Genomic DNA, 15206 nt, shown 5'->3' on the forward strand with positions numbered 1-15206 from the left:
ATTAGATACTGTGCCGAGTGGCTTTAGGATAAGTGAGAGTTGTTGGGAAATGTGTCCCAAAAAGTCAATCGTCAAGCTGTTGACGGTTGAGCAACCAAGTATTGTAATTGATTTATTAATAAATAAAATATATTTGACATCTTCATCATAAGCTTTCATCTTCTAATGAACTCCGTTGTTATGATGAAGTCCTTAGGACTATTTAAGTTCGATAAAGAGAGGATTTATCGATTAGTCCTAAAACTGTTTACGACCAAATGATAAGCTGTTAATAAGGAGACAGCTTCTATCGAGCATAGGTCGTTGTAGGCCATATGGGTTGGTTGTCCTCTTAACCAAGGAGTGTAAGACACTGGATATGCATACAGGTGAGATGTAAGGGTACATCATCATTGAACGTGATCAACTCCAGAGTATTCTGCTTTCGAGAATGTCTCTGATGGGATATAGGTATAAGTGTCCCTTAGACTTGAGATCGCCTCAGTGACTTGCAAGCAACTCACTGTGCTTTGGTACTGGACTAACTAAATTTCTAATTCAGAGATGGAAGGCTTCTGGGCACAGTCAAGTATTTGCGAAGTCAGAGTGTGATCGAGATAGGATTGACCACTCCAAGAGTTGGAGAAGAATGAGTTGCTGTATTTCAATTTAGCAAAACCTTGGCCAGGGTAATCCATCAGATGGATTTGATATTTTGAAATACAATGTGAACAACCTGATCAGAGTTGATAGTTAAACTCTGGGGTGTCTATGATCATTTTGGTCAAGGGGATGAATTATATGAAAATTATATCTGCATGGGTTCTAAGGATGTTGTTCTACACATTCGACCTATCCGATCGTCGGGTACCATTGCTAGATGGTCACTTCGATTGGTACAGGAATTTATTCCTGTACTACCAACTTAGGTTCGGACCTATGAGGTCACACACATTAGAGTTCATGATCTGATTGGATGGTTGATCAACGATTAAGAATCGTTCTAGGGTTAAATGATCAATACGATTGATATTTAACCCAGTGCAAGTATTGCAGGAGGATCGATTAGCAATTCGATTGCTAATTGGCTTAATTTGATTAAGCCAATGGGCTGAGATTAAGTTTAATTAAATATAATTTAATTAAATTTATTTTGGGCTTGATTGGATCAAGTCTAATTGGTTTATTGGATAAGCCAAGTGCAAGGAAAAACTAGTCCTAGTTCAATTAGGACTTGGGTCAATCTAATTTCTAATTTGATTAAAAAATTAAATCAGATTTAAATCTAATTTAATCTGATTAAATTAGGTTCTTAATTGGGTTAAGACCTATTTTAATTAGGTTGATCTAATTTTTGTTTGATTTGGTTTGGGAAACCAAATTAAAACAAGTCATAAGATAGAATCCTAGTAAGACTAGGATTCCACCTTGCGCCACATAAGCCTTCCCCACTCCCTCTCTCTCATTCAACGCCAATCTCCACTTATTTTGTGCGACAAAAGCCCTCTCCCAGGTCTCTCCCACGTTCACAAAATATTTTCTCTCTTCTTTCTTACATGGAAGGTGGTTTGGATCAAATCAAAAAGAATAAGTTTGGATTTTGAATCTATAAGATAGAGTTTTAGAAATCCAAAACTCTTTCAATTTTGTACCGAATTTATCCAATTTTTTTTAGAATTTTTATGGCTTTTAGGGTACACATTGTGTACCCTTTTCTGGTGACCCATGCATAAAAATATGGAGGAGGTGCTCAAGAGTTGGGCGCCCCTTAACTTGCCATGTTTGGATAAGCCTTGACTAGGTATTTGACCTAGACAAGGACTCTATCATATCTCTCTATATAAGATGAATTTTTTTATAAAATTTTTGAAAAAAATAGATATTTGAGAGAACTTTGAGCCATCCAAAAATTAGAGGAAATACCTTTTGGTCGTAGAGATATAAAAGACACAAGTTAGGGTGTCTAGAGAGAGAAACGAGAAGAAGAAGAGGGTCTTCTTCTAGGGTTGTTTGTTTTCATATCTTTCCTCCCTCCATCTTAAGTTTCCTGAGAGCGTCTCAGATCTGAAACTCTTCCTTCTACTTTTCATCTTTGGAAGAGTCCAAATCAAGAAGAAGGAGGCACCTGATCAACCATCGAAGAAGGATCAGTGCAGTACTAGCATACTGTGCTGATTTTCTGAAGCAGGACTTCTGATCGAGATTCGTGGGCTCGTGTGGACGACTCCTAGAGGCCAGATGTATGTGTGGCTTGCAACATCATCCTCAAGTCCAGATCAGCAAGGTTAGAACGTCTAACTTGCAAGGTAATAGATCTGATCTATTGTTTAATACATACATTAGATGTAGTATAGAAACATGTTGATATGATCAACATGTAGTTCATGTTATATTTATATATTTTAATTTTTTGATTTAATACTATATAATAATCATGTAATAGGATTTTAGATCTAGAGATTCTCTGGTTTTAGAAAATAAATTTTGATTTATTTTAGTCTTCCACTGTATGATCTTGAAAAAGTTTCAAGATCTAACCCTGAAATCCTAGATCTGGTTCCTTCACCTTTTTGGGCTGCTTCTAGGTGGCACGACCTAACCCAATTGCTCACAAATTAGGGTAGCAAATTAGAAAGGTATGAGACCAAATTGATCTCCCCAAGGAGCTAAGATTTTCACAAGTGCTAGCATGCTTACAGAGAACCCTGATTGGATCCAAAATATTAATCAACCTTATCAAAAGGATCTTTGGCCAATTTTTATATGTGTGTGACCCATTATATTTCATATCTAGCCAACAGTAGGTCTGGATGCAAGTCGATCAAATTTGATTAGATTCCAATCTAACCGAATTAGGTCCAATTGAGCTAATATGAGTTAAACAATTAGAATCCTTTCTAATTGATGATCGAATTAAACTCTTTAATTTGATCAAATCAACAAGTTAAGTTGATGTCTAGCAACATATCATGACTATCTAAAAGATATGAAATTTGATAGAAATATCAAATATACACTTCAGTGGCATGTTATCGTAAAATTCAATCCTTCGATTATCCCTGCATCTCAAATATATTCATGAGTATAGAATCATGTTAAACTTAAACATATATTCATATCGATTCTCCATCAATTAATGATAACTCTGATGATGAAGCATTAGAAACTCTTTCTAATCTCTTTCCTGCTTTTGGTTAAAAGATTTTTTTTGAGTCATCTAGAGATAAGAATTCACAGGATGCAATCTCTTCTTACTATGAGTGATTGATTTCATGTTGACCTACTCATAATCTTCATACACACTCTACCATATCCAGAACATCCCGTACATATCTTTATGCCATACTTGGATATGAACCAAAATATGGATTCATGTGTACAAGATTCCACGATAATCTCAGATCTAAAGATTACATGCACAACTCCCGCTTAGAGAACCATCTTTGACATGTAAGTAAAGCTTCCATTAGATATTCTTTGTCATCGAGTCAATTCAGTGGACTCATTTTCAAATGAGCACCCACATCCTTGATTAGTGTCCCTACACAAGTGGCTAGTGAGATCAACCACCCTTTCCATCGAGCATACACATGATATCTCAATCTTTTCAAAATACTGATATCCAAATCAATGCTCCTACGATCAGAAATATTTAAGATTAAAATTTTAAGATTTTTAGGTCTCACTGGCATGACTCATTCATGTCTCCTAAAATCATTATCCTAATCTTTGAGGTTCATCATAATCTTAGACATAATAAGATACAGCTAAAATGATGAATCAATACCTCATATTATTATCAAATAACAAATATCATTATATGAGTTGAAAAATTATAAAGAATAGTCCCATCGTAATATACTTGCGATTGACTTTTAAGACACTCTTCTTTCATTTGGTGCGTCCGATGGTGGATGCATCTCCTTGAATCCTTCATCTTCCTCCATGCAGACAGCAGCAGGATGGCTGGAAGGCTTTGTCTAAAAACTTTAAGAAAGAAAGGTAGATAGAAAAGGATATGAGAATATGGAAAGGATAGCAGTACTAGGATTAGGACGTCTTTTAGATTTGATGGAAGGCATGCGAGGGTTAAGATCTCTTCTAGACTTCTTAGGATGTGGAGAATATATCTATGAAAGAATATGATGTCGTGCTAGGGTTAGTACCTCCCCTAGACTTATGAAGAAGAAAGAAAGAGAGATGGGGCAGCAGTTTGGAGAGAAATTTAGGCATTGGCTTGATGGAAAGAGAGAAAGGAAAGAGCTTTGATGAAGGAGAGAAGGAGGAAGAGAGAGGAGAGAAGATGAAGAACCTCATAAGGGGGCTAATGGATTGAGAAAGGAGGGCTGGGGTGTATTTATAGAGAGGAGACTAGGGTTTCATCAAAAAAGAGATAGAAGCATGAATAAGGACCCTTAGATCTTCATATTGCTTCTCTTCCATTGATCAATAAGTCGCATTCACATTTGAATCTTCATGAAGAGTGATCTTTTAATCTGAGCTCTTGAGATTTAAGTCGTGTTCACACTAGAATAGGACCTGGTTGTCTAGTTTACTCAATTCTAATTTGATTTGAGTCCAATTTGAATTGTATGAATCCAAACTCCTAATTACCTACAAAATAGACTAGAGAGCATCAAATCCAATAAAATAACATCAATTATCATAATATTTAATATCTCTAGTGACTCAAATTAAGTATTTATCACACCCCCCAACTTGAACTTTATTCATCCTCGAGTAAAATAGATACTTAACATTATGCACCAAATTATCATTGAATTGAAAGTTATCCTAGACATTCCTAACTGTAGTGGATATCGGTTAAACCATTAAAGAGGTACTTCATTGGATTAGTAATTTAATTTAGTTGGTGGTTGAGTATTAGTCATAGAAATTTTAGAGATCTTCTTTCACCAACACTCCACTATACTCTTTAAGTCCTCTAACTTACTGTGGATTTGGTGTAGTATCTTTTTATATTTTATTCTTTTTATTCTCTCTTTTTTTTTAAAAAAAATATTTTCATATACAGTTGGTGCAATGTCCTAACCCCTTAAGCTTTCTAATTGACTCTTGTCGTGAGCTTTAGGCCAATGACTCCTAAACTAGTTGGCTTTAGGGTATTTGGTGTAAAGCATCTCTTAGGCTTACTGACTCGAGTCAGAAAGGCTATGAGTTAAGACTAACTCTATAAGAGATTTCTTCACATTCTCATCTTTTGATGTGAACTGCTTACTTATGTGAAGAAGCCTAGTTACTCAGAGAGAAATGCTAAAAATCTATTTTATTAAGATGGACTTTTTGCATACTTTGACATTTACACCTATACCCCCATGAAGCAGATTCTTCATCGAGATAGGCAAGAAGAGGATTCTAGAATTACTCCAAACTTTATTTTGATCTAAATTCTATCATTTATTGGGTGTTCTTAATAATTTTCTCTTCGATATCTTTAAATTATCTAGATCGTTAATCACTCATTGATTAGAATATCTGATTAACTCTAAATTAAGATAAAATTTAGGTACATAAAGCTAATTATTTCTGATCATACTCGAGAACTTAATTAAATTAGTTATTCTCTTTCCAACTTAATTTTCATTGTCCCCAATAGAAGAAGAGAATTATAACATAGCAAGAAAGGATACCACCTGAGTTCAATGTGTGCATTCATTATTGAGAGATCCTTCATTGTTAGGTGTAGTGTGTTCTTGATTTCAGCTAGTGTAAATGTGGCTCTCTCCCTAACTTGACAAGTAGCATCACTCATCCACTCTACAATAAAGATTCAATTTGACTAATTATCTTTCTAAAGATTTCTAAAAATGAAAAGAAACTAAAAATATTGCATAAGCTGGGTTACCTCCCAACAAGTGCTAAGTTTAAGGTCTTCAATCAGATGCTATGAGGGAGTCCCACCTATAATCAATTTGGGTATATCTCTCAAGGTTTCAAAAGGATAAGATCAATCAGGAGGTCTTGTCATCATAGCCAAAAAATATTCACGGAATACTCTACAACAATTAGCCCAAACCAATAGAATGTATTGGGCAAGCACACAATACCAGGGACTAACAATATTCTCATAATTTTTTTGATGACTAGGAAGGGATTGTATTTGTTGAACTGAGATTAGGGTTTATAGTTTAAGAGATTCTTTAATTATAACCTGATCTACTCTAATCTCTGTCTGAGATATGGCATGTTTTGGCATCATCTCTTTCCAATCTATAGCATGGTACTTTTTTCAAATTAACACTAAATCTATCTCCATACATCATTTTAACACCATCAAAAGATTTTGGAGATAGTCCTCAAAAATTATGCCAAAAATAGAGAAATCAATCATAAAAATCTTAATATCATTGTCCCTCATTTCAGAGATATTCCATCCAACAGCTTCTTTATGTACTTTTAGAATACCTACAAGTTAGATTTCTTGATTAGGGATCACTAGAAGGGTATTAGTGGGTGCATCAAAAAGTGTCATCAATTCTAAAGCAGGTGGTGATTCTAACAAGAAAGCTATTGGGGGTTATGTGATGGCTTATATTTTTTGATCTAAAATAGGATGGTTTTAGGGTAGGGCGCATTGACTAGATCATTTATTTTTATGATATACCCATCGATATCAAAATCATCCACCCTGAAGTGAGCTAAACAGGGATCTAAAAAATCCTAGAGGAAAATTATGGGTGTAACTTTCTCTATTATGTTATTCATTTGTGATTCTTCAGAAGTCTTAATTAATTATATTTTGTTAATTTATCCTCCTTTCCCATTATAAAGAATGGATGATTCTAGGACACTTGGGAATAGGGCCATAGGTAGGTAAGGTGATGATAGAATTGGTTCATCCCACCATTTAAATTTCTCTCTAGATATTTCTACCTTAGTCAAATTATCTGTGCTGGTCATTTTGGTTGTGCAAGATGTTCTATGACCAGTTCATTTTTGAGAGTCATAATCGATTGTTCAGAAAAAATTACAGGGATATTAAAATTTCTAGCCAGATATTGTCCCTTTGGATTACTCTCAGACTGACTAAACAGCACTCCTTCCTCTTCTCTACTAATTGTAATTACTGATTGATCAACTTAAATTTCTATTTTAGCTAAAGATTGCATAGAGGAGTGAAGGAGTTGATTGGTGCTTTCAATCCTATCTAGTGCTTACAAAATCTTCTCTTTAAATGATGGGCTATAGATAGTTGGAGAAGGTTGATATTGTGAATAGGACATTTCATAATAGGGTGCTTCTACAAACGTAGATCGTTGTGTTGTTGGGGTAACCACTGGTTGTGATTTTCACGAAAAATTTGGTTGAACCCCCCAACCTGGATTGTAGTCATTAAAGAATTGGTTATTTCCTAGTTCATAGGCTATTTGGTGTACGATTGAGCATTCAACTTATTGTGCAAGAAGAAAAGATATAGAGAAAGTGTGTCTAATAGTCGGTAGGCGATCTAATTTATGAGACAGTTCATCCTCTCTGTTGTAAAAATCCATATTCCTAGCACAGATCTAATTTATCAAATTATTTTGATTATTTTAATATACAATCAAGGGGTCCAGATCAGAACAATCTCCTCCTGATTTTTTTTTCTTTTTAAGAAAGTGGGAGAGAAGAAGAAGAAAAGATAGAGAAAGAGAAAAGTTCTAAAGATGAGAATACTAAGAGAGTCCTAGATCTAGAGACGATAGATAAGAAGGTTATTTTAATTATTTTTTTTGATTTTTCAAATAAGTAATGCAATCAAGTCAACTCTATCCTAAGGTTATCCTAGATCTAGATAGCTCTTAACTGTCAAGGTCACATTCGAGCACTCCAAGTAAAAGATTAGCTACTCAACTGGCTAGGTAAGTATAAGGTTAGTGGAGGTCTCCCCATTGCTTTCTTTAGACACCAACTAAGTTGGCAAGGTTAGCAAATAGAATCAATTAATGAACCACCTTCCTTCGAGATGTAATTTCTAAACCACTTTTTTAGACACCAATGAAACTGACTAATCTTAACCCGATCCAACTCTTAAAGTTCCTTGTCCTATTGAGCTCGAGAGTCCTTAGGGGTCAATATTTAATTAATTTTAAGATAGAAGCTTAGATCAATGTAAATACAGGATTGTGATTTGTGGGCCAAGGAAGGGTAATCAAATTTCTACCTTATCTTGCTTAATTGGATTAAGTGCCCTTAAAGTATTTTATGAAAATATGCAACGTAAAAAGAAAAGGTGTCCAAATATGTTAAATAGCTTTTAAGATTTAATTAGTTTATTATATTAGTCAAGTGTTATGTAGTGTCTTTGTATTCTTTTTATATTATGTTATCTTTAAGCAAGAAGGAATAAGAGGTAAGTTTTAAAGTAGGTTAATTAGATATGAGAAGATCTAGTGAATCTAACTAAATGAAAAGTAAATAATGCTAAGATTAAAAGGTAGTAGGTAACCTACAAATAAAGCAACAAATCAAATCTACTTTTAAGGCAATAAATTATTCTAAGTTATGAAAAGTAGTAAATCAATAGGAATAATGGACAGTAATAAATAAGGTAACTACTTAACTATGCAAATAAGATAATCTCATAGTTAAGAATAAAAAATAACTATGTAATCTAAATAAAAGATAAGGAGTCTAATCTACTTAGAAAATAAGAAATCACTAATTATACAAAACAGTTAATTATTCTAAGCTATAGAACGTAGTAAATCACTAGGCTATAGAAAGTAAAAAAATTTTTTAAGCATACAAATAAAGTAATCTAGCTAGAGAGCAGTAAATCTGCCATATATGAAAAGCAATATAAGATAAAATTTTTTAAAAAGAGTAAATAGAAGATAATTAAATAATTAAAAAAAAAATTAACAATAAAAAATAAATTGCTAATCGATAAAATAAAGTATGAAAAATAAGAGTGCAAAAAATCAACTAGAAAAATAAAGTAGTAAATATATTTTTTATATTTTTTTTGATCTTTTTTCAAAACAATCACGTCAAAATCTCCAACAACGGTACCAAAATTTGATGTATGTCGTAGCACACTAAAATTAATCTTACTCACTACTATGTAGATAGGGTGAGTCAGGATCGTATCCACAGAGATCTTAGGCCAATTATTTCAAAAATACAAATGAAAAAAAAATAATAGATTACAAAAAACTAAGAATGAAACATAAAGATTATAATAAAAATATTTTTTATTGATCAAATAAAGAAGTATACATAATGAAAAAGAAATAAAAATTTGATACAAGACAGCTAAACCAAGTTGAACTTTTCAGTATGCCCGATGGTGGATGCATCTCCTTGAATCCTTCATCTTCTTCCATACAAACAGTAGCAGGATGGCTAGAAGGCTTGGTCTAGAAATTTCAAGGAAGAAAGATAGATGGAAGAGGGTATGAGAATATAGAAAGGATAGTGGTACTAGAATTAGGATCTCTCTTAGATTTGATGGAAGGCATGTTAGGGTTAGGACCTCCCTTAGTCTTTTTGAGATGTGGAGAATGGATCTATGGAAGAATATAGTGTCATGCTAGGGTTAGTACCTTCCCTAGACTTATGAAGAAGAAAGAAAGAGAGATGGGGGTAGCAGCTTGGAGAGAAACTTAGGCACTGACTTGATGGGAAGAGAGAAACAGAAGAGCTTTGATGGAGGAGAGAAGAAGGGAGAGGAAAAAAAATGAAGAACCCCATAAAGGGGCTGATGGATTGAGAAAGGAGGGCTGGGGTGTATTTATAGAGAGGAGGCTAGGATTTAATGAAATGAGAGGTGGAAGTGTGAATAAGGATCCTTGGATCTTCATATTATTTCTCCTCCATTGATCAATAAATCGCATTCACACTTGGATCATCATAAAGAGTGATCTTTTAATCTGAGCCCTTGAGATTTAAGTCATGTTCACACTGAAATAAGAGCTAGTTGTCTGATTCACTCAATTCTGATCCGATTTGAGTTTAATTTGAATCGTATAAATTCAAACTCCTAATTACTTACAAAATAGACTAAAGAGTATCAAAACTCAATAAAATACCATCAATTACCATAATATTTAATGTCTCTAATGACTTAAATTAAGTGTTCATCAAAAAGCTTCATTTAAAAATCATTCTATTAAATACTTTAAATATAACCAAATTGGCCATAAAATTTTAGAGTGTAACATCAAAAGAATTGGCCATACACTAGTCAAACAAATTTGGATTCCAAAAGAAACTTTGAATACTAACTCCCATGGATCCAGGAAAGCTTGGATAGCAAAAATCAAGAAGTGATTTTATAGGTATACCAAGGATCCTATGGCATAAAAGAGAAAATTTCTTTTGGATGGATGTCTTGAAAATGAAATTGGATGGGCAATGATGCTTGGTAAAATCTAAACTTTTTCTACTTCATGCTATCAATATTTTCTGAATTTATGTAGAGTAAGTGATTAATTTTGATGATTTATCATTGTTCGAATAATTGAATTTATTGATTGTATACTAACTTCAAAATCAACATGCTCTCTTCTATGCATAATATTTAATTCACATGAGCTTAAATTCTTTTCAAATTTCAGCATGATCTTTTAGCCCTCTCATATCACTTCATTCCTTGAAAACTTAAATTAAAATATGCATGATTATGCATGGATCTATTTGATTGCAAAAATGACAAATTGAACTAAAATTTTATATTCCCCCATAAAATACTTAATTATTGAAATTCTTCTAAAATTTACATGACCTAAGTAGTTGAAGATTAGTCATTAATTCATAAAAGGATTGGTGCTTAATATTTTGTATTGCATTTTAGTTCAACCCTTAAGGATTAAACATCCCCCTAGTCAAAACTTCATTATAGAGCCTTTATCTAGTTTCCCTCTTGAATTCACTTGATTTGATTATTATACCTCCAATTGATCAATTCTAATTCCCCTCCGATTTAATTTGAACATCATTCTCAATCTCTATTTTGATTTTCAATTGATTTATTTCTCAATTTGATCAAATCCCCAATTTTTGAAACTCCTTGAACTATTTTCTGTTTCAAGGAGTCGACTCGAATTTGAGATGAGTCGACCCCTTTTTCAGAACATGGTTTTGTAAATCGAGCCATCTCATTTTTGTGTTCCTCTGTTTCATTTTCTTTCAAACTGGAACCCACTCCAAACCTTCTTCCTCCCCAAAACGATCATTCCTCTTCAATTTTTTATCGAATTTTTTATGGTTCGGATCTCCACGGCTCCCACGAAGTGAACCACTTAGAGATTGAGGCATCCTCATGTGGAACCATTGAGCCCTAGCCATTCTTCAAGCTCTAGCTGTTCTCCAAGTCCTCCTCCAGTCCGTGAGCACTGGAGCAAGCAGTGTAATGAGCTCGGACAGCCATCTTAGCTAGTTACAGTCCCTTCTCCACCTCCTGCAGCTCCTTCTCCACCACAGGTAACTCCTTCATGATCCACCTCTTCATCCCAGGTTGTGTGCATAGGGAAAAACATTGATTTTGGACTTTTGGAGATAAAAGGATTTGGATTTGGGCAGAAAATTAAAATTATGGGTTGGGAATATCTATGTTCTCTCAAAGTTCTAACATACCCCAACCTAGTTTGGAAATTCTTTGCCAATCTAAATCTGCACATGGAGTAATTGGAAGTAAAGTGAAAAATGTTCAAATTTGCTTTGATGCTGAGTATCTGGCAAGGATTTTGAGAATGAAAGCTGAAGGATCTAAAGAACACAAATTGGATAGAAAATCTACTAGACTTACACTTATTTTGGGAAGAGAAGTTGAAAATGAGATAGAGGAGGTGAAAGTGAACCAGTTGGGTACTGAGATGTGCCTCCATCATCATATGACAAACCGAGTGTTCTTCCCAAAAATGGACAGATTTGATTTTATTTCCAGTAGAGATATTTGTTTCATATACCATGTGATTATAAAGACTCCCCTAAATCTGCCAGTCCTAATGATCAGATTCATGGAGGATGTTGCAGGCAGATCGAAGGCTTCACTACCCTATGGCATGGTTCTCACTCTCATTTTTCAAGAGTATAGGGTAGATTTAGAGGAGGAGATCATGAGAGAGTTGTTGCACGTAGACACCTACAATGCTCGATCACTACATCACTTGAGATTTCAGAAGATTGGCCGATGTTGGATCAGGAGAAGAGATGATACTAATGAGGATGAGGCTCCTGAGGTAGTTCCTACAGCAGACATTCAGATGGAGGAGTTAGCAGCAAGCAGCTCAAACAGAGCAAATATAGGTTGATCGTCTAGAGAGCTCAGATAGACCATCATTCAAATGGGATGAGAATGTATTGATCAAAAGGATCAGTTCTAGGGTTATCAGTGCTGTCAGTACATAGGTCGAGCGACTGATCACTCATCTGAGAGAGGAGGGAGACAAGATAGTGCAGATGATCTCCACAGAGAGAGCTGGCAATTGGGGCCAGTCTTCTAGAGCCACTAGATCACCATCCCCATCTCAGCCTAGACCCAGTTCTTAGAGCCACCTGACCTATCTATCTTTAGGATGCTAGGACTTACATTATAGGACCTTAGTTTCTCCTAGAATTCCATCTTTGTTATAGGTGCAAGCTACACCTTTTGGACTTTTAAATGTTTTTGTTATCATTGTAAATATCTTATGCAAACATCCTTTAGAAGTTAATGAAAAAAAATTTTCTTTTGAAAAATTTGGTGTATATTTGGATGAATTTGATTGATACTTGGATTAATTGATTTTTAGTTCACTTAATTGAAAGATACACTTTCATATTGTACTTAATTTTTCAATTGGCTTATTTCCAAAAGTAAGGTGGGGAAAATATGATCAATCAACTAAAAGTATATGAGAATCTAAATTTAAAAGATATTAAATTTGCCTATTGGTAAATGAAATTGCTTTGTTTGCAAAACAAAGGGGGAGATATGAATGATCAATTAAACTAAATCAATGTATAATACTAGTGGTATAAATATGCTTGCAACCCTTGAAGTTCATTATGTTTCTTAAATTAAATGTATTGCTTTATCTATCAAATAAAAGGTGAGAAATGCTTTTCATGCTTCATCTTGCCTTGATTGAAAATTTAAATTAATTTGAGCCTTCGTTTGCTTTATTGAGAAAATTCAACTCGATCTTAATTTCTTGATTTAAGCCTTCATATACTTGGTTGAGCCTTGATTTTTATTTGAGCTTTCATTTGCTTATTCCATTTAATTTCATTGCCAAATCATTTTTGACTATTAATTAGAGTTAAATTGAATTTGAAACATCTTTTCAATCTAAGGAATGATTTTGATATGTACCTCAAATTTTGAAATATATTTGAAAATCTGAATATAACATAAAATTTTTTATGTGCCTTGAAAAATCTTCATCAAGGTGATTTTTGCTTAAGAAATGAATTTAGAAACTTAATTTTTGACCATTGATTTCACTATTGATTTGTTCGATACATTCTAGATACATACCTTTTCTAAATTTAAATGATAAATTTCTATTAAGAAAAAGAAAGAATGAAGTTTGAGGTAAATCCCATACTTGATTTCATTGCTAAAATATTTTGGAAAGCTCTATTCCTTTTACAAGTTCAAAGCAATTACTTATTTGATTAAAAATCTGATTATAGAGTCAACTTCATTCAAAAGGGGAAGAACAATTTTGGATTCTGAATTCAAGCTAATTTTAAGAAGAAAAAAATATTTTAAACTTATTTTGAATCAAAAGACAACTTTTAAAAAGGGAGATGATTTATTTGAATTGATTTTTTGAATTTAATACATCTCTCATCTTGATACATTCTTATTGATTTTGATCACTTTTCTTGCTCCTTCCCATGAGTTTTTTGATGTTGTCAAAAAAGAGAAGAGGAATGTTGAGTATATGCTTCATGAATTAATTCTTGAGGCATGAATTAATTATGGAGATGCTCATCAATCTGATGCTTGAAACCTAAATACTCATTGATTTGAATTGAGAATTTATTTTGATATGAGTATATGAATTATGTGCAGTGAAACAAAAGATTAATTCAAGCATTCATTAAGTGTGCATTTATATGATCTATATTAGCCAATTAGTTGAAACACATTAATTTTATTTTTGCATATATACTTAAAATTTTGTCATCATCAAAAAGGGAGAGATTGTTGACCCCATGATTGATTTTGATGATCATCAAACTTTGAGTATTTATGAATCTAACTATGTATTTCAAGAATGAATGCAGGTCTTTTCAGGTGTTTAAATTGAAGAAATAATCTATGAAAAAGATTTTCTCAAGATTCATTAAGTCAAAGAAATTAAAAAAAAAATCGAGTTTCTGACTTAGTGGAATCAACCTCAGAGCAAAAGAAGCCGACCCCCTCACTAAAACTGGCATTAAAATGATCAATTTCAAGTTTTAGGAGGATTGGAGTCGACCCCAGAAAGATTGGAGTCGACTCTGGCATGTTGGGACAGCACTGGCATGTAGCCAAGCCGACTGAAAGAAGATCCGAGCCGACTCTCTCAAAGAAATAGAAAGCTGATTTTTTAGATCCTATGGTCAAGCCAACTCGAGACCAGTTCGAGTCAACTCAAAGGCAATTGGAGTCGACCCCAAGAGAAAAGGAGTTGACCCCAAGCTCAAGATAGACTGCAATGACTAGTTTTCTGTACTTCTCCAACAAGGTAATTTTCACTCCAACGACTAGTAAAACCCCTCCAATGGTTCAATCTCTATCTCCAGCCAATATCAAGCCTATTTAAAGGTAGAAAATAAAAAAAATAAAAAAAAATTTGGATCAAAAAGAGAGAATCTTTCAAATTGTGAGCTTCATTGAATATCCAAAAAAAAGAGAGAAAAAGAGAGGAATCAAGCTTCAAATTCAAAGAGCATTAACGAGAGATCTTCCACAATATCTCAAACATCCTTTTAGCATTCAAAGAAGAGTGAGCAATCTTCTAAGAGAGCAACGATTCAACCTCTTCTTTGGGCACAAAAGAGTTCTTTTCTTATTTTTGTTCTGTACTGAAATTTTTATACTTGTACTTTGATTTCTTTATAAGTTTTTTTGGGAGAAAAGAAACTTAAGGATTAGACTGGTCCAAGCTCATAATTGGATGAGTTTAAGGTTTGGTTGGTGAGCTCAAAAAATCAACTGGGTTGTTAGTGAGCTCAGAAAACTAACAGTGTAAGATTTTGATTGGTGATCCTGAAAAATCAATTGAATTTTGTTTGTGAGTCTGGAA

The sequence above is a fragment of the Elaeis guineensis genome, chromosome 8 (assembly GCF_000442705.2).
Source record: "Elaeis guineensis isolate ETL-2024a chromosome 8, EG11, whole genome shotgun sequence".
NCBI lineage: Eukaryota > Viridiplantae > Streptophyta > Magnoliopsida > Arecales > Arecaceae > Elaeis > Elaeis guineensis.